The 21,334-nt window shown below is 39.4% G+C and overlaps 1 pseudogene; it reads left to right on the forward strand.

Moving 5' to 3' along the window:
- The first annotated feature begins 13,517 nt into the window (after positions 1–13,517).
- Positions 13,518–16,398, forward strand: LOC143595837 (pentatricopeptide repeat-containing protein At4g39952, mitochondrial pseudogene; annotated as a pseudogene).
- The last annotated feature ends 4,936 nt before the right edge of the window (positions 16,399–21,334 follow it).

Consider the following 21,334-nt stretch of genomic DNA (forward strand, 5'->3'; position numbering starts at 1 on the left):
AAAGTTTATCTAACTTTTTATCTGTTTTGAATTGGAATATTTCTAACCCACTGTTAATGTATTTTCAGTGAATCTGGATAGCCTTTCCGAAGGTATATCTGGTTTAAGGGATTCACCTCCTCGTCCGCCACCGCCGCCTCCCAATACTGTTACGGATCCGGTTGTTGTGGCGGATGATTCCCCTTTGAAAAATAAGGAGGCCGACACAACTGATCATGCCAAGAAGTTGCCTTCTTATTATGTTCATCACTTCAAGGATCAAGGGGGTGTGAGCATGTTTCCTCATGCTCCTCGAACTTCCTCAGATTTTCAGGAGGATGATCCCACTCCACATCAACCGGATTGGCTTTACGTCGGGATTTTACATTCCGTGACGTGGACCTTTGTTCAGAATTTCCGCGGGAATGTCTTCCACGTGGTGAGAAGGAAAGGCGTCGCCAGAGTATTCGCCAAGAGTTGCTGAACTCCCATTCTTACTATTTGGCGAATACCATTTCTACGAATCATGAAATAACCAGAGACTGGTTGGCGATGAACGATCAATGGGATGAACTGGAAGCCGCTGCCTCTAATGCCAAAGATGAAGCTCTTAAAGCTGTAAACGAAGCTAAAGAAACCAGCCAGGCCCTAGAGGCGGAAAAGGCTGCTCGGTCCGCTGCTGAGGAAGCCAAGGTTGTTCTTCAGAAGCAATTGGATGAACAATCCAAATTGATGGAGGACCTTCGAGCTGAATCGGCGGCCAAGGACAAGCGCTTGACTGATCTTAACACCAAAAACCGTGGTCAAGCCTTGGAATGCGCCAAACACAAAATGGAGCTTGTCCGGACCCAGGCGGACCAAAAATGGCTATTGGCGGAAGCTATTCCCAAGGTATGTACCATTTACTTGCTACGAATAATCTAAGTGTTTAGAGTTATGTATGCGTGATTGTTTCAACAAGACATCGCTGATGTGCGAGCTAGTGATGAGCTTGGGAATTGTGTTGCCATCCTCTTGAAAGCTTCTAAACAAGCTGGCCGTCAACTGGGTTTCCAAGAAGGCTACCAGTTTGGCTCAACTTCCAGGCTTCCTGAAGAATATGTCTTGGCTGGCCAGGATACTGCTGCCATCCTTATACAAAAATCAAAGGATTTTGATTCTTTGGAATTTTCCTTATCGGAGCAGATATCTGGTCTTGCTGACAAGGATGATAGCATTCAGCAATTAAAATCTCTTCTTGAACTTGACGAGGAAGAAGAATTAGATGAAGAACATGCTGAAGATGCGGGAGACAAAGGTGCGAAGCATCATGATGTTGCAACATAAATTTTTCTGTTCTTGTAACTGATCTTTTTTTATTGTAATCCCATTTGTGTAAATAAAGAAGGTTGAATTTTGTATCCGGTACACTTTTTTTATTTGTCATAATATAAGTGTTTGTAGGATCTTCTTTGTATGCCAATAAAGGATTATATAATAATACAAGTCTCAAATGACTGAAATAAAAATTTTCATAACTGAGGCATAAGCTGAATTACAAGAAACGAAATTACAAAAGGTTCTTAGCATCTAGTTAGGCGCGCATGCTAAAAGACAAACCCACTAAATGTAGCATTTCCTCAGTTGGGCCCCATTCCAAGTTCTAGTGATCTCCGTCCCGTCCAACCTTTCTAGTTTATAGGCACCTTTAGATAAAACTTTCTGGATTTTATAAGGTCCTTCCCAGGTAGAGGCCAGCTTGCCCAAGGGCTCTTGCCCTGAGGCTTCGTTGCTGCGGAAGACGAAGTCTCCTACGTCGAATTCACATTTTTGGATCCACGAGTTGTAACATTTTTGCAGCTGGCGTTTATAATTATGCTCGCGGATCGACGCCAATTCCCTTCTCTCCTCGAGGAGGTTAAGGTTCATCCGGAGTTCATGATCATTATCCTCGATCATGAGGACTCTGGCGGATGGGATTCCGATTTCGGCCGGAATCATGGCCTCTGTGCCATAAGTTAAACTAAAGGGGGTTTCGGAATTACGGGAATTCTTTTGAGTGCGGAAAGCCCAAAACACATGGGGTAATTTATCGACCCAACCCGTCCTTTTAGTTCCTAGTCTGGCCTTAATTCCTTCTTTGATGGTCCGATTGGTTCGTTCAACCTGACCATTCGCCTGCGAATGGGCTACCGAGGTGAAGATTTGAGAAATGTGTAATTCTTTTAACCATTCTTATAGCCCACTGTCCGCGAAATGAGTTCAGTTATCACTAATGAGTTCCAGATGAAGGCCAAACCAGCATATTATGAATTCCCATAGGAATTTCTTAACACTTGCTGCTGTTATGGAAGCCACCGGTTTAGCCTCTACCCACTTTATAAAGTAGTCGATGGCTACTATCAAGAATTTGACACGTCCGGGGGCTTTAGGGAAAGGTCCCATTATGTCCACTGCCCATTTCTGGAACGGCCAAGCTGAAGTGACTGGAACTAACTCGTTCTTTGGTCGTAGCGTGTTAGGAGCGTGACGTTGGCAGGAATCGCATTTTCTGATTTCGTTTACAGCGTCCAAGTGCATCCTTGGCCAATAGTATCCGGCATTCATTAATTTCGCCACAACCATGCACGGGCCAGCGTGAAGACCACAAATGCCTTCGTGAATCTCTCTGATTAAATAGTTCGCGTCCTCGGCATCCACACATCGAAGTAGTGGTCCGAGGAAGGAACGTCGGTACAAAACACCATCAAGAATCTGATAATTCAAGGTTTTGTGCTTTATCTTCCGGGCCACTGTTTTACCCTCAGGAAGTGTTCCTGATGACAAGTATCCCATAATGGGTGTCATCCAGGATTCCACTCCCGTTTGGATCAAACTTGATGTTGCGGAACAGACGGGCGATCTAAAATTTCGATGCGGATGTCCTTAGTAAAGTGTTCAAAGTTTGTTGAAGCCAACTTACTGAGAGCATCCGCTGATTTGTTCTCGCTTCTCTTTATATGAATGACCTTGCAAGAAGAGAACTGGAGCATCAAATCTTTTGCCTGTGGTACATATGAAGCCATGACATCGTTCTTAGCCTCATATGTACCGTTGATTTGTCCCGCAATCAACATGGAATCCACCCGAGATTCTAAATGTTTAACCCCAAGCTTTTTGGCTATCCGTAAGCCTGCCAAGAAAGCTTCGTATTCCGCCTCGTTGTTGGTACTTTTAAAATCCAACTTTATGGCATATGTAAACTCATGGCCTTCGGGATTAACTAGCCTGAGGCCTGCGCCACATCCCTCACTGCTTGAAGCTCCGTCCCTGAATAAAGACCAAATCTTTCTTGATTCCGGAGGTGCTTAGGTTGTTGCTCGGTCAAACATTCTCTTTGTTTGTGATGCGAGACTTCTGTGACGAAGTCCGTCAACACTTTCCCTTTGATTGCTGGCCTAGGTTTGTATTCTATGGCGTGCTCACCTAGTTCGATGGCCCATTTGGCCAAGCGCCCAAACAATTCTGGTTTACTGAGAACGTTTTTGAGCTTGTATCCGGTTAAGACATTGATGGGATGTCCTTGAAAGTACCTGCGGAGGCGTCGGGCAACATAGACCAGTGCCAACATAAGTTTTTCAAGCATGAAGTATCTTGTTTCCGGGTCCGATAATGTTCGGCTGACATAGTAAATCGGTGTTTGAACGCTCTTTCGATTTGTCAGAAGGACAACCCCGATAGCAATGTCTGAAGCCGATAGATACAACGTTAAAGGTTCTCCCGCGTGAGGTGCTGTTAACGTGGGGAGTTCCATCAAACACTTTTTAACCTCCAAGAAAGCTTGTTCCGCCTCCGCGGTCCATTTAAACTGTGCTTTCTTGAGGCAATTCCTCAGAGTTGAGATGAAAGGATGAGATTTGGCTGCATGATTTGCAAAAAATTATTCAAAGCAACCAGTCGGCCATTGAGTGTCTGAACTTCCTTGAGGGAAGATGGGGAAGGCATGCGGGCTATAGCTTGCACTTTATCTGGATTAGCTTTGAAGCCCGCATCCGTGACAATCACTCAGAAACTTTCCCTCTTTCATTCCGAATGAACACTTGGCTGGGTTCAACTTCATGTTAATACCTTTCAATGTTTCGAAGGTCTCTTCAATATCTCTCAACATCTGGTCCTCCTAAACACTTTTGATTACGAGATCGTCCATATACACCTCTAAGTTTCGACCAATTGGGTCTTTGAACGCTATATCCATTAATCGTTGATATGTGGCTCCCGCATTCTTTAGTCCGAAAGGCATCATTTTATAACAAAAAGTGCCCTGTTCTGTGCGAAATGCTGTCTTATCTTCATCACCTGCTACCATGCGGATTTGGTGATAACCCTTGGAGGCGTCCAGGAAACACTTGAATTTGAATGGTGCCAGAGCATCAACCTTGAGGTCAATCTCTGGTAAAGGATAACAATCCTTAGAACATGCTTTGTTTAGATCTTTGAAATCAATGCACATCCGCCACGCCCGTTGCTCTTGGGGACTATGACTGGGTTAGCAATCCATGTCTGATAGCGGATTGGACGGATGATCCCGGCCTGTAAGAGGTCCTGGACTTGCTCGTTCATTGCTTTTGTCTGTTCCGGACCCATCTTACGTTGTTTCTGAACAATCGGCGTAAACAACGGGTTTACACTTAATTTGTGTTCCGCAATGTTCCGCGGGACACCAGTCATGTCCGCGGGCTGCCATGCGAACACATCAACATTTTTTGATAGTAACTGTTTCAAGAAAGTCCGTACTATCTCAGAAATAGCAGGTCCAATTGTTACAGTTTGATCGGGGAAATCTTTGTTCAAGACCCATTTTTCTGGTTCGGCTCTCAAAGTTTTTTTTGGGATCTTGCTGGGTTTTGAGTTCTCGGTTGCAAAGCAATGTCAATTGACGTGAATTATTGCTATACCAGTGCAGGTCGGAACTCCTACTGCACCGTGTGCTGTGGACGGATGGGCATTTAAATCACCAATTGCTTCTCGTCCGAGAATAATGTCATGTTTCGATATTGCTGGCAAAACCAGAAACTCGACCTCCTCGGTCTTCAAATGAATTCCGTCACTCAAGGTAACTGGGAATGAAATTACCCCTCGCGGATGCATTATTTCCCCTCCAAATCCCGATACTGGAGCGTGGATGGGTTTCAATATTTCTTTATCTTCTTCGTCAAGCCGTTCAAAGCATTGTTCATACATGATGTCCGATGTGCTGCCAGTGTCGAAGAAGACGTAATGAGAACGATAATGCCCGAAAAGGGCAGTGATGATCAGGGGATTATTATTGTTCGGGCCCCCTTTAATTCGAGGGAAGATCACTGGCTCATTCTTCCACTTTTCATTATCAGATTCTTTCCTCTTATTCCCTATATGGGATTCGCCTTGTATCATATGAACGTTCAAATCTTTAATTTGCTTCTTACTCGTGCCTTGGATGTCCCGAACGGGCGCTTTACCATTATCAGGTTTCCCATTTTTCACCAGGTGCCCGAGTTTTCCAGATTTAACAGCCGCCTCAATTTCATTTCTCAATGATCTACATTCATTCGTATTATGACCGATGTCATCGTGATACGAACAATGCTTCTTAGCATCTAAGAATGACCTTCTTGTCAATGGTTGTGGTTTTCTAAAACTTATATTTTCTGTTGTGAAAATTTTGACGGGAGTCTTTGAAAGAGGAGTCCAACTGTTGGGACCTCGATTCGAGGGTCCCGCTTTGTTTTTGTTGCCTATGAGGGACCTTGCATCAAATGGTTTTGATATGTCCGAGCTTGGTTGAAGTCTCGACCAAATAGGGCCTTTCGCCTGCTTATTAGGTCTCGGAGTTTGAAATCCGACTTTAAATTTTTGCCTCAAATTACCATTCCTCAAAGTTTTTTCTGTGTTGGCATATACTTTCACCGCAGTCATAAGATCGTCCCATTCTTTTGGCATTCCATCTCTGCCAGTGAGTGTGCGGACTAGGTCATCACATTTAACATTTTTGCGGAAGGCACCACGAAGCATGTTCGTACTTATCCCGCCGATGTTCAGACTTTCATCGTTGAATCTGGTGATAAAATCTTCTATGGACTCGTTATCAGGTAGCTTTTCAAACCATTCTCTCGCTGCCCTTGTTAATGTCAATGCGAACATATGACACCAATAAGGGAGCGTCCAACCACTAACACCCCCTACTGCCACAAAGTTCTGGAGATGATCACTTGGATCAATCATATCATTGTATTTGCCTACTGATGTAGGTATTTTGGCATTAACAGGGAAGGGTGCAGTAGCAATACTTGCTATGAATTTCGATTTTTCGGCAAAGGCTGCCGGACGATATGGCTTGGTGAAGTCCCGTTCAGCATTGCTGTGATATTCAGTGTGACGTATGTCCTGCGGACAACTACTTCTTGCCTGTGAGCTCATCCTACTATCACCAGCGTACATACTGTATTCTCCCGGTTGGTAAGTTGAGTCGTAACTTAATTCTTCCAAGTAAGATGGTATCCGCATATTTATGCGAGGACGAGGACGTAACCTCGGTAATTCACCAAACTTTGGTTCCGTCGATTGACTGTAACGGAGCTGACTTCCTCTTACTGTTGGTGGAGGAGAAGGAGATCTCCTAGGAGATTCCTCATAATTAAAAGTGCGGGCATGAAATCGTTCATCACGTTTTCTGCGTTCATATTTAGCCACCAAACTTTGTTGTTGCATATGAAGCCACTCCTCGGGAGTTAGCTTTTCTCTTGATTGATGGGATCTCGTCATGTCAGATTTGCCTGAATCATTTTCCAGATCAAATTCTGACTGGTTTCGGCGAGTCTCATCCGTAATCCGTCTGAGATTACCCAAATTTGAATCTTCCGGTGCCGAGCCACGTCCCGCGTCTGTGGGAGTGGGACCGGTTGGTGTTGTAACATTTTCTAGGGTAAAACCCCCATGTGTTACATTGGTGATTCGTGACCCTGGAGTTGTGACACGTTCAAGAGTACGGCCACCTGGAGTCGTAATATGCGCAAAAACACTAAGACCCGGAGGTGCTTCTGTGTTAGTCACACGTGAATCGGATGCAGGGGTTCCCGTCGGCCATTCAGGAAGTTTACTCATATCAAACGAACTAAAAAACCAACGAAAACTATTGATGTTCTAACACAAAACACGGATGGCGCTAATGAAGAAACACGGATCCGTTCCCCGGGTATGGGTCCTGGATCCAATGAGTCCACAGGGTACAATATGATAATTACAGCCAATATATGAGTATAACTTCCCAAAGTTATACTCATGTGCATGAGTATAACAACCTGGATCCATAGCCGAAGGATGATGGAAGATGATTGGGACAGCTGTCCTCTTATAGAAGATCTCTGATAACCGTCTGGACACGTGTCCTCTTGTGATAGGTTGAACTATACGTCTCATGTGCATGAGTATAACAACCTGGACACGTGTCACCAAATGATAGGACGGATCGCACCCTGGCCATATGCACGGTTATAACCTGGCCAGGTATCCTTTATTCACTGGTTAGTATGTCACATATTCCCCAAGTTAGAATCGTAAACCTTCTTCTAGAGAGTACTTGAGTGATGACAGCTGTCCCGCTGGCACTGTCTTCCGGATGTTTAAGCGGACAGATGTCCTGTCCTGCGAATGACTTTTGAGGATGCCAGGATGTTTCCGCTTGTGTTATGGGGATGTTTCTCCTCAATCGTGATATGCGGGTGATCCATGTGTCCCGGGGGTGTCCTACAAGAGGATTCTCTATGACCAGCGGGTGGTATTTAAGGGTATTTGGGTCTTTTTGGTACCCTACCTCTACAAGTGCCGAGAGAAACAAAAAGAAAGAAGGGTGGTCTTGTGTGGTGCAATAAAGGGTCTTCAAAGCGGTTCACAGTGTAAATAACGAACCATAGCTTGAGAACATTCATAATCCTAACTCTCTCACACCTCACATCACACACGTTTAACCTCGAAGTACGCGCCACTACTCCGACGTTCGTGTCTTGAAATACGTACAAGGGGTAGAAGTGTTGTTCGTTCTTTCCCTCAATACCGACGATAAATAGAAGTATTGTCCGCGTCTAGCCTAGACATTTCTATAAATCAAGCCATACAAGGTAGGGGTTCTGCCAGAATATTTTATTATTATAAATGGCTTAGACCATAGTCGGAAGTATAGCCCAAGCCTTGAATACAAATTAAGTATTATATAACTTTTCTTAAGCAAAGGTTGTAGTCAAAATATAGTTTCTTCTTGATTAAGAAACATAAGCATTTATATACAAAGGGTATAGTCAAAATAATATTTCTTTATTATTAAGAAATATAAAAAGAATATAGTTTAATGTTTCTTCTTGAAGAAGAAACTCATTATATACGTTTCCTCCTGAAGAATAAACGTAGCATATAATTGGTAAATAAACAAGAGGACTAAAGGTCCAAATTTTTTATATAAACAAATGATTTAATCAAGGTTAAAGCTATACAAACAGACTAAAGGTCTGAAGCTAGATCGATGATCTAGTTATTTATACAAAATATTATTCTCGTACTATAGGTCCGAGGTAACAAAACAAGAAGCAGGAAACAGAAAACAGGAATCAGTAACAGAAACTGATTATAAACAGAATAACGTGAATACGCCCTAAACCTTTTATACTGAGTCAGAATGTTTGCATAGGATTTACGAATCCTTAAAACTTTGTGTTACAATAATAAGAAACGGACACTCTGATTAAGAGTATACATGTGTCTGGATCCAAACATAGATGGTGACTTGGAGTTCCCCGAGGCCATGCATATCATCAACATGCCTCTGAAGGTCTACGGGACTGTTTAGAGAAATGATATTGTGTATATAATTAATTGTACATGGTACTTAGGGTAATTTGATCCCAATTTAGTTGGGTGCCTAATGAGTAGTCACAAAGGTATTATTGTTGGTTTTACAAAGGTATTGAAAAGATATTTTTAGAGTCAGCGTTATTCACCAGCTTTGTGCTGACATATTTTTCCACCCATGTTACAGGGAAACAAGAAAGGTTAGAACAGACAAGCAAGAAGGAATAGAAGATTATTGTTATAGTCATTATATGCTATCTGGTGGCTCAGATATTTTATTTGAAAATATTATAAAAGAGTTATGTTTTATAAAGAAATGTATGTGAAATGGGCACCTTTTTCAACACCGTCGCGTACCGCGACGGTATCATTCTGACACGTGTCGCCACGTGGTCTGGCAGGTTCTGCCACGTGTCCTGGTGTGTTGCCACGTGTCGCCGAAGTGTGACATGTGTCTCTGAGTCATCATGGTCCATCGCGTACCGCGATGGCCATCTTCTTGGACTCATCGCGTACCGCGATGAGTTCTTAGATATTATTTTTCGTTTTTAGTCCTTTATCTTTTGTAGCTTGTCACTTCTAGTCTTGACAGCCCGTCTTTGTCTCAGTAGAGTCTTTCAGTGGCATGTTTCGGTCCTCTTCCCCATTACTTAGAAAAAGTGAGCCACCGGTAGTTCTCGTTGTCCAAAAATACTAAGTGCAAAGTGCGCCATCAAAGCGCCACATTGCGCCAACGCCCTTCGACGTCGCCATCGTCCTCGCCCGAGCGCGTGCGCGTGCGCGTCGGGCCCGTTAAGACCACTTGGTGCATGATATTCATAAAAGAATATCATGTGGGATGGATTCCATTTTCCTTATTTATACCTTAGTGGAATGCTTCCACTTTCTTACATCTTCCAATGTGGGATGGATTTTTCTTTCATATAAGTAAACTTTACTTCGGAAATATTTTTATTTCTTATTTTTCTTATATTTCCTTATTTAATATTTTTCCATGACTTGTCTTTAATATTATTTTTGATCCCTCAACTTTATTAAGTTGTCAAATTTGGATCAAAATTTTGAGGATGTTACAAAATGTAACACGGAAATAAGTATTCGCGCGTGGAGAACGAAATGTTGTGTCGAGCTTGTACCAAAACTTCATCAAAGACTCATCAAGTATACATTTTGGTGGGGATGCGCCCATAGAATCAAATGATAGTTTGTTTGCACGAATGGAAAATTCTCGCGGAATGAATTCATTCTTTGCTGGAAGATGCAGTGACACGTCTATTTATGGAGGATCTCTCCATAACTCTAAATGGGATGGAGAAATATTTTCTTCCGTCTACTGTGTTCCAAACCACGGCTCATGTTTGACATCTGGAATAACAAATGAAATTTAAAAGGTAGTAAAAAATGGAAGAAAATCAAAACATGTCAATACCAAGTACTTATTAGTTATACCGCCATCATTGTCTGATAACTAAGCCTGTAAACGAACCAAACAGTTCGTAAACCGTCTTTGTTCATTTAACAAGCAAACGAACATGACCACACTTTTTTGTTATCTGATTACACAAACAAACATGAACCCATGTCCCGTTTGTTAATGCCCATTCATTAAGAATGTTTGTTCATTTATATTCGCCCGTTTACTTCGTTTACTCAAATCTAACATTAATTTAAAACCAATTGTAGTAGAGTAGTTTAAACAATTTCCTTTCCTATATTAATATACTAGGTTATAAAACCGTGTGATACACGGGATTGCGTATAATAAATTATGAAATTAAGAAAAAAAAATATAATAATACATATACATTCATAAGTTTCTTACATATAAGTCTCGATCCAAATGAAAACTATATCATATTTAATGGCCCAAAGAAAATCAAATTACTTTTATAGCCATAACTCATCTCATTTATCCAGCCCATAATTGTTAATTATGCCTAACATATAATAATTGAACCATACCAGCAGTCTTTCAACATGGTCCATATCCATGCGATCAGTATATACCAGCCCAGCAATAATAGCATCCAAAGGTACAAAAATCGATTAGTGCTCTATATATGAATAAATGAACAAACAAATGAAACTTATCTGGTGAATGAACATTAATTTTGCATCATATTCAATCAGCCATATACACAAGTGTTATCCTTTCACGCTAAAAAAATGTATCAGATTGCGAGTGAAAACTCATCATTACAATCTGCTGTACAGTATCCATATTATAGTCTGAATATTGTTAGTCATATAATAATAGGCTTGCGAGCTTGTTTAAGTTTGAACTTGAGCTAGCATGAGCTTATATATCGACTTGAGCTAAGCTTGAGTTAGAACTAACATAGTATGCTAATTACATTCATTATTCATCCACGAACTGTCCCACCTCTGCAACACACATGCAGTGGCGGGCATGTTCAAACAACTTATATTCATCTATATAATTGAAATCTATACATATGTACATCATTAACTCATAAAATGCATATGTGGTTGGTAAAGCTTACAGGTTATTCAAAAAGCTTATATGGTAGTATAACAAATATTATTATCTACCTAATTATAGATTGAGATCGACAAACCAAGATACCATATATTAATCAAAATGTGACAACTTTAACTAATTTACTCAATCCTAGTAAAAGGATTTCTGTACATAATCTAAACAAATTATACTAAATGGAAATAACACCTTTTGATAAAGGATAACTATTAGGATTCGATGAAAGAAACCTGCAACAACAGGTATAACACAGCCGAGCGATTATGTAAGAGTGTGCGATCTTTTGTATCAAGTTTTGACATGATCTCCATTTATTCTTCCAGTACCAAGAAGGACCTACGTTGTTGACATACACTGTTAGGTTGCATAATGAGTAACAAAAAGGCAATAATGTGCAACCATAAATCAGAAATGCACCAATTATGTGTAAACATAAGAGTTTCAACCAAAACATTAGAAACTCCAAAAAATACACCAAACGAATAAAGAAAGAAAGAAAACATAAACATAACAATTTCAACCTAAACATTCCGAACTTCAAAAAAAACTCCAAACCCAAAAAGAAACATAAACATAACAGTTTCCGTATGCTGCATTATTAATTTATTACCGCAGCGATGCAAGGAAATGAAACAAAGTAAATGACATTATTACCCCGGTAAGCCTTAGCTTTAACGACACCAAAATTAAGCAAGTTAGATGGAAGAACCATCATTATTCTATCCAAGACATGTTTCAGTTGACCACAAACTATTAAACTATTGAAAATTTAAGAAAAGGCTAAACTTAATGCTACCTTACTAAAACACCAGACAATATCTTTCCATCTTACCCAACTGGAATTTGTTCAATTTGTTGGTAATTGTTAATTTCCAGAACCAAATACTAAATCTTTGATAAATACGTGATATAAAACAAACAAATCCAATCAAATGATCTCCATCACAAGTTTGAGATAACCGTAGACATTTTAAAAATGAAATTTAAGAAATAAAACCTTATCATCTCCTATGCCGGAAGGCGGAAGCATTTGGGGGTTGTGCATACTGAAGCCGCCTACCATGCTTCAAACTTTAATTGAGGAAGAAATTGATTGCCTCTGTATATTAATAGCAAAGTCGCTTTCATGAAGTCATCTCCATGGGTGAATGAGAGTAGAAATTTACTAATTTAGGGTTCTTGATTTACCATAAAGAGTCCAGCGATATCAATAAGGAGACAGTTTCTATCTAAACCATAGTTCATGTAATTCCAATCGGTTTCTTACAGTTTATTTGTGTCCATTTATGTTGAAAGTGTATTTTGATGTCAACCACAAAAAGCTGTTACCTCGTCTTAATCCGTGCCCCACTCACCCACGACCACCATCATCTTCCTCCTCACCGTTACATGTACATATACAACAAGAAGAAACTCTTATCACTCTATATATAGAAGTGTAGCAATAAATAAATAATATCATTATAATTTTCATATAGTCTTTTATATATGTATGCTTCACAACCTATGAAATACAAAAAATTATCTGGTATATAATTCGGTAAACGGGTATGTGTTTTCGGGTAATCGGGCCGGGTATCATCTAATCCCATATGAATCACAAACACCAAATCAATAATTACAATCACCAAACTATTGTTCTTGGACTCAAAATTCGCCTCTAGGTTGTTCTAAAATGTTGGATAGGTGAAAAGACACCAAAAAAACAGAATAAACACAAGGATTTTCGGCAGTTACAGCTTCGCACAGTGCCCCACGGTGCCCACCGTGGGCCATGGTGGCCTCCACGATGGCCAGGACTCACGGTACGGTGAGTTCTGGTCATTTTTGATCAATTGAACCGTGGCCCACGGTGGTCTTCAGCCACCATCTTCATTTTTCTCGTTTTCTTCATATCTTTCTCGTCTCAACTCCGTTTTCTTCGTCGTTTTCGCCCACTTTCTCGTGATTTCATCATCTATCTCCTTATACATGCAATTATACAAGTAACCATAGTCAACTAATTCCATGAAATTAATTGGTTAAGCATATGCATTTATATCTTTTAGCTCGCTTAACGGTTTTTCTACGGTTCACCCGTCATATACCCTTCCCATTTGTTTCGGGTTTCGATTATACCTGTCGGGCTCGTGCTTTTTTTTTCATCCCTAGTTACTTCGTCCTAATCCGTGCCCCCATTCATCTTCGTCCTCCTCACCGTTACATGTACAGATACAAAAAGAAACTCATATCAGTCTTCACCCATGGCGGACCAATCACTCCACACCACCATTATCACTCACCCATCACCACCTTCTTATCCTTCCAATCACCTCCACCCCACCACACACTCACCCAACACCACGCCCACATCATAACCACCGGCAACCACTCCACCAACCTCTTCATCTCCTCCAAACTCATCTCTCTCTACGCCACTCTCCACGACCCCACGTCCTCCCAACACGTCTTCCACCACCCCCACAAAGACCTCTTCCTCTGGAACTCCATCATCCAAGCCTTTTTCTCCAACCACATGTACTCTCACTCACTCCATTACTACCACTCCATGCGCCTTCAAACCCATCTCATACCCAACCAATTCACCATCCCCATGGTCGTTTCTGCTTGTTCCGAGGTTAAGGAGTTGGGTTATGGGATGACTGTACATGGGTTGGTCTTTAAAATTATGGGTTTTCGACAGAATCTGGCAATCGGGTTGTCTTTTGTTTGTATGTACTCTAAATGTGGCTGTGTTGAGAGTGCCCGCCAGGTGTTCGATGAAATGCCTGTGAGAGATGTCGTTGCCTGGACCGCGCTTGTCGTCAGTTATGTGCGGAACAGTGAGAGTGAGAAAGGATTGGAGTGTGTTTGCGAGATGGTGAGAGCGGACCAGAGGCCAAATTTTAGAACTTTAGAAGGCGGGTTTCAGGTAGGGGTGTTCTTCGGGTTCGTTTTTCGGGTTTCGGGTTCTTTGGGTTTCAAAGTTTTAAATCTTGACCCGAAACCAACCCAAATCTCTCACGAGTTTTTCGGGTTAATCGAGTTTCGAGTATCCTGGAAATAAAACACAAAACCAATTTTTTTTTAAACTACAATGCTAAAATTAAAACAACATATTCTTCTTTGCTTATAACACAAATAATCAAATAATATACGAACCTAACTCAATAAAACAATTCAAAAGAAGAGTAAAACTAACTCAAACCATAATCGTATACAATCGGGCGTGATTTGGTTGTTCGATTACGGTTGCTAGTAGTAATAAACGGAAAACATAAATTAATAAGTAATCGATCCATAATAGTTAGAATGACGACAGTCGATTAGAGCCGGATTCTGATAACTTTAGCGGCTAAGATTAAGCCTATAATACATAAAAATATATTTAATTTCAAAACTAAAAGTTTATTCGGGTTGACCCAAATTTTATAATCAAACCCGAGACCCAACCCGAATTACTTCAGTTCGGGTTCGGGTTACGAGTCGGGTTAGTTCGGGTTTGGGTACAGGTTTTTTCGGGTTTCGGTTAAAAGTGACAGCCCTACTTTCAGGGGTGTGGTGATTTGGGGGTCGCGTATGCTGGCAGATGCTTGCATGGAATGGCTGCAAAATCAGGACTTGAATGTTCGGTGCTTGTTAAATCTTCGATATTGAATATGTACTCGAAATGCGGGACTGTTGAGGAAGCAGATTCGTCGTTTTGTGAAGTTCGTGTTAAAGATTTGAAATCATGGACGGTGATAATCGACGTGTATGGAAAACGGGGTTGTGTTAGACAATGCGTAAGTGGATTTATGGAAATGATTGGTTCGGGGATTATTCCCGACCCAATGGCGGTTAGTTGTGTGGTGTCTGGTTTGGCTAACTCGACGTTCGTATATGCTGGAAAGACGTTTCACGCGTTTATGATTAGACGAAACTATGATCAGGATCAAATGGTTCACAATGCGTTGATTTCAATGTACTGTAAATTTGGACGGTTAACTTATGGGGAGAAATGTATAAACTTGTTTGCGAAAATGCTACGTTTAGGTCTCGATCCGGATCATTACAGTTTGGTATCGGTTATTTCTTCGTGTTCACATATGGGAAAACTGAATCTAGGAAAATGTGTTCATGGTTATGCTGTGAAGCGATTGATGAACGAGCATGTATCGGTTTCAAATTCACTTATAGACATGTATGGTAATTATATTGGGGACTTGAAAACCGGAAGAAAGTTGTTTAGTAAAACACGTAAAGATGTTATCACTTGGAACACGATGATTTCCGCTTACACGCGCCACGGTTGTTACACCGAGGCGTTTTCGTTATTTAATAATATGATTTCGGAAGGCGTGGAACCAACTCCTGTAACACTAATCAGCGTGCTTTCTGCGTGTGCTAATATGGCATCGGTTGAGAAAGGTGTTCAAATACACGAGTATATAGAACGGCATGATCAACAAGGAAGTTTTTTATCGAACGTACCCGTTACGACTGCGTTAATCGACATGTATGCGAAATGTGGACACCTTGAAAAGGCTAAAAACATATTCAACAAGATGGCCAAACGGGATATTATTTCATGGAACGTGATGATTTCTGGTTATGGAATGCATGGGGATGCCACGTCAGCGATAAGTATGTTTCAAGAGATGGAGTTGTCGAATGTTAAACCGAACAAGCGTAGTTTTCTTGCGGTTCTTTCGGCGTGTAATCATTCGGGGCTTGTTGAAGAAGGGAAATATTTGTATGGGAGAATGGTGGATTATTATTGTTTGAAACCTAGTCTTAAACATTATACATGTATGGTTGACCTTCTTGGTAGGTCGGGTTATCTGAGTGAGGCTGAGAATTTGGTTTTGTCTATGCCGGTTGGAATGGTTCCGGATGGAGGCTTGTGGGGTGCTTTGTTAAGTGCTTGTAAAACTCATAATAATCCTGAAATGGGTATCCGGATTGCAAAACAGGCTATGGAACGTGACCCGAGTAATGATGGATATTATGTAATTATTTCGAATTTGTATGATTCGAGAGGGATGTGGGAGGAGGCTGAAAGGGTGAGATCTTATATGAAGGAAAAGGGAGTTGAAAAGGCGGTCGGTTGGAGTGCAGTGTGAGCAGTTGGTTGTTTGTAATTCCTGTTATAGAAAAATAAAAACATTGTCAATTGCAGTGCAGTCGGTTGGGTTTACGCAGTCTGAACCGATCATTAAACATTGATAATCAACATTGTGCTAGTTAAATACCTGTTGGGGACAAAACTACAGAATACATAAGATGAAGAATGAAAAATATGCAGACAAATGCAAAATTTTAAAATTATTATTATATATATTAATTAGTAAAGTAGTGATGTGAGTAAGGATCATTGTTCAATTCTGTTGGGTGCTTTGATGCACAACTTACAACCTCTCGGTGCTTGCTTTATCATCTTTACCGTCTTCGTGCTTCTTAAGTCGAGAGAAAGAGGGAGAACGAAGAGGATCAGCGGCGACAACGACGATGATGATGGAGAGCCGGTAGTTGTGCATCAGGGCCGGCTATAAGGGAGGCTGGGTGGTCGATTGACATTGATTAACTTTTTTGTAGTTTATTTAGTTAGCCTCTTTTAAGATCGATTGTAAGAAAACTATGACGTGTTGAGACAGAAAACGTGCATAGTGTGTACCAACCGATGGAGGGTGTGTATCTGCTGTTTGTGACTAATAAGCAAAGCAATATCCTTGACGATCATTAATACGAATTTCGTGATAGAATAAAGTAAAGCCTTTAAAACACCTGAGTTGGGAGGGGAGGTGTTAAGTTCAAGTCTCTCAGATGACAAATGTTAAAAAAGAAATTCGTCATACGAAAAAGGAAAAATAAAAAACTAGATTCTTGGTTGCGCTAATTGGGCCTCAGCCAAATTAAAAATTCCATGTTTTTAATAGATATATATGGGTCAGTGCGTAATGACCCAATGCTTTAGCCCAAAATCCTAAAAGCCCATTATCCATACAATTTTGACTTGGCAAGCTGGCAGCAACATAAACATTTAATATTTTGGGGCAAGTTGGTTTATATAAATTTAAAAATTGGTGAAAGTTCAAAATACAATTACATTAGGTAAACTTAAAAACAAATTAAAAAACTCAACAATGCTGTTAAAAAAAATAAAAAAATATATTAAAAAAACTCCACAATATATAGAAGTGGCTTTTGTAATTGAAAAAGAAAGATTTAAATGACTTTAATATAACTCTAAAAAATTTGGTTACAAGTTAATAATATATTTGATGAAATGCAATTTTATGAAGTGAATGAAATGAGAGAAGAGAGAAATATAAATATACATGGTTGAAATGATTGTCTTTATTTCCAATTAAAGAAAAAAACGTCTACAACTTACTTTTGAGATAATTATACATCCTTAGTTATACCAAATAAATCTTGAATATGTTTCTTTAGTTTGGTATGGATCTTGGTGAGTAATTCATATTTCTTTTACATTTTTTAACATCTTCTAGCATTATAACAATGCATTAAAAAAAACAAAGTTATAGGGGTTGGGCCCACTTGTGCATCAAGAGGCAACACTTCTTGTGAGGTCAAAGAGTTGTAATGCATAGACATGTAAGTGATGTAACAATGTGCCCAAGCCTTAAGAAAAGTGTATCAAATATTACAAAGTTTATAGCAGTGTTGTAGTTGCTTTTCACGTACAAAAGTATATTGGGCGTCAACATTTATAATTGTGCATACAAACCCTTAGTACAATCAATCAAACATATACACTGGTTTTTTAGTTAAGCTATACGGGGTAACGACAAAAGAGCGTCAAAAAGATATCATGAGATTCATAGTAGACTAGCTGGCGATTATTGTTAATGAAAACAGTGTATCTGTCTTGTGAGCTTATAAACTATGTCATTGTATCGGTTCTATACTTATATGTCTAATGTGTTTTAAGTCTATAAAAGTGCCTTGTGCCCTTGTTCATCGACTCAAACGTCAACTACTATCAGAAACAGTTAGGGATGGCAATGGGTCGGGTTTGGGACGGGTTAAGGTATTCCCAAACCCATACCCGGTTATTAAACCCCATCCCAAACCCGTCGGGTTTTAATCGGGTAATTACCCGTCGGGTTTCGGGTTTTCCCATCGGGTTTCGGGTTTTCTATCGGGTTTTGATAAAATTTGACAAAATATAACTAATCCATTATAAAGATAGTTACCACAAAGATAAAATATCTCAAATAATTGACATAAACAAGTTTCGACAAATAATATATTTGGAATACAGTATATATATATCATATAAGGGGGTGTTTGGTAGAGGGAATTGAGTGGTGAGAAATGGAATTGGAAAGAATTCTCTTGTTTGTTTATGAAAGAAAGAGGTGAGAAATGAAAATAAACCATTTCCATTTCTCTGATTTTGTTTCTCTAAAAAAAGCGGAGAATTGGATTTCTAGGGTTTCATTTCTCAGCCTCACTCTCTCACGCCTCTCCCTGCTGTTCGATCTACAGCAGCAAACTCACGCCTCTCCCTGCTGTTCGATCGACTTGCAGCCTCTAATCACCCACAAATCATCTCCAATCCAAGAACCGAGTTCGTACTCGCGATCCTTGCTTCGATTCCAACGATCCTAGGTATGAAACTTTCATTTTTTCGACTTTCTTATGCTCGACCAGACCTAAACCTCGATCCAAACTCAGCTGCTGATGCCGATTGTTATCGTGGGATGTTTGTATGTTGTTGGTAATCGATTTAGATATGTTAGATTTTAATGGTTTATGTTTAATTCGACTCTTGATGAAATCTTTGATGTCTAGGTTGGGAATTGAACATTATATGGTATGAAATTTATGAGTTTGAATCATGAATTTTATGTTAGAATGATATTTAGATGCTAGGTTGAATGTTGGAACCGATAAATTGAATGTTTACATGAGTTGCTTGAATGTTGTTGCTGATGAAATCTGTAATGCTGTTTTGTTCAAACAATATTTTGATCATAACAGATGCAAATTGATCGTTTCTTGAGTCTAACATTAAGTTCAAAGAGTCTAGTTTCAAACCCCACTGGTTTCGTAATTTTTAGAGAAGTTTTGATTACCCAAACGTGAAAAATAAAACCGAAGGTCAAATCTGTTTTTGACTGACAGATTTTAGGTCCACTTCTAAAGAGCATAACTCTCTTGTTTTTGAAGTTTTAGACTTCATTCCTCTTTCTAATGAACATTTTAAGTGTCTAGAATATTTTCCAATTGGCCTTGTATGCAAATCCTGAGTAGTCAATTTTTGAGAAATTTTGACATTTACAAACTCTGAACAGTAAGTTTTAGATACCTTTGATAATTAGCATTTTAGTTGAAAACCTTATGCATACTTTAAAAATTTGAGAAAAATATATAAACACCTAGAGATGTTGAAGTTTCTGTGAAAATATTTTCATAATTTATTTCAATTGTTTTGTTGATAAATAAATCTATATTTACAAACTCAAATCTGACCAAAAAACTCAGATTTCTACATATCAACAAATCATCACTTTTTACACCATTTTTATCTAGAAATTGACTTGTAACTCACATGGAAACCTTAGGGATCTTGTATAACATTGACTTGTAACTCACATGGAAACTTGGATGTTTAATTTCATCCAAAATAACATATATATTGATGTAAACATTGGCAATTAAACAACATTCAGCAAGTCAGTGAATAAAGTAGCCTGTAATCATTTTTCTTGCTTTCATGATCACTTTGTTGCTACTATTTGGATTATATTTTGGAGTTATTTGCTTTTTCTTGAATTTTCTTATATTTTTATGTGTAGATGGCAAGATCACCTTCCAGACAAAGAATAGTTGCCATAGGTGCATTTTATGTCATTTATGTTACGATTCGTTGGTGGATGTTGTGTACTTATCATTTGCGTTGGTCGATTGAGTCAATGACTTTACGTACAAAATATTTAATGAGTTACCATAATAGGCGTGAAAACATGGTGAGGATGGTTTATGAAAGTGATGTTACGAGTGTTGTTAACATAAGAATGAATATACATGCGTTTACAACACTTTGTGATATGCTAGAAACTAGAGGGGGACTAAAGAATAGTAAAAACATGCTAGTCGATGAGCAAGTTGCTATGTTTTTACATACCCTTGCTCATAATGCAAAGAATAGGATACTAGTCAACAGATTTCATCGGTCCGGGGAAACTGTAAGTCGGTATTTCAAGTTAGTCTTAAATGCTATATGTCGATTACACAAAGAACTCTACAAGTCACCCGTGCCAGTGCCAGATAATGAAACTGATGAAAGATGGAAATGGTTTAAGGTTAGTCAAACACATTTTTTATTAAAGATATTTTTTGCTAACATAAATTAGTAAGTAATGTTTTCTTTTAACTCAGGGTTGCTTAGGAGCATTAGATGGAACATACGTTAAAGTTAAAGTCCCTGCTATTGATAGAAAACCTTATAGGAAAAGAAAAGGGCAGATTTGTACTAACGTACTCGTAGTATGTACGAGAGACCTTTTATTTACGTATGTCTTAGCGGGATGGGAGGGTTCTGCAGCTGATAGTAGAGTTTTGCGTGATGCAATCAGTAGACCCAATGGTCTTAAAATAACTCCGGGTATGTGATAGACAATTTTCAAAGAATATACATAGATTTAAGTATGATAATTAACATAGAGTTTATGGTTAATTGTAGGAACATACTACCTTTGTGATGCCAGTTATACAAATGGTGAAGGATTTTTAACTCCATATCGAGGTCAACGTTATCATCTTAACGATTGGTCTCGTCCTCCTACGAATGCTAAGGAGTTCTTTAATATGAGACATTCATCGGCCAGGAATGTTATAGAAAGATGTTTCGGAATGATTAAAGATAGATGGGCTATTTTGCGTGATAACTCATATCATCCCATAGAGTCCATGCCACGTATCATCATTGCTTGTTGTTTATTGCACAATTTCATACGAACAACAATGAGTGAAGACCCTCTTGATAACGAAATCCCAGTAAATCACACACAACCTGCAAATGACCAT

This window comes from Bidens hawaiensis, unplaced genomic scaffold (genome assembly GCF_021521415.1).
Source record: "Bidens hawaiensis isolate Kalapana, Puna unplaced genomic scaffold, B.hawaiensis_p1.1 tig00045561_1, whole genome shotgun sequence".
NCBI classification, from domain to species: Eukaryota; Viridiplantae; Streptophyta; class Magnoliopsida; order Asterales; family Asteraceae; genus Bidens; species Bidens hawaiensis.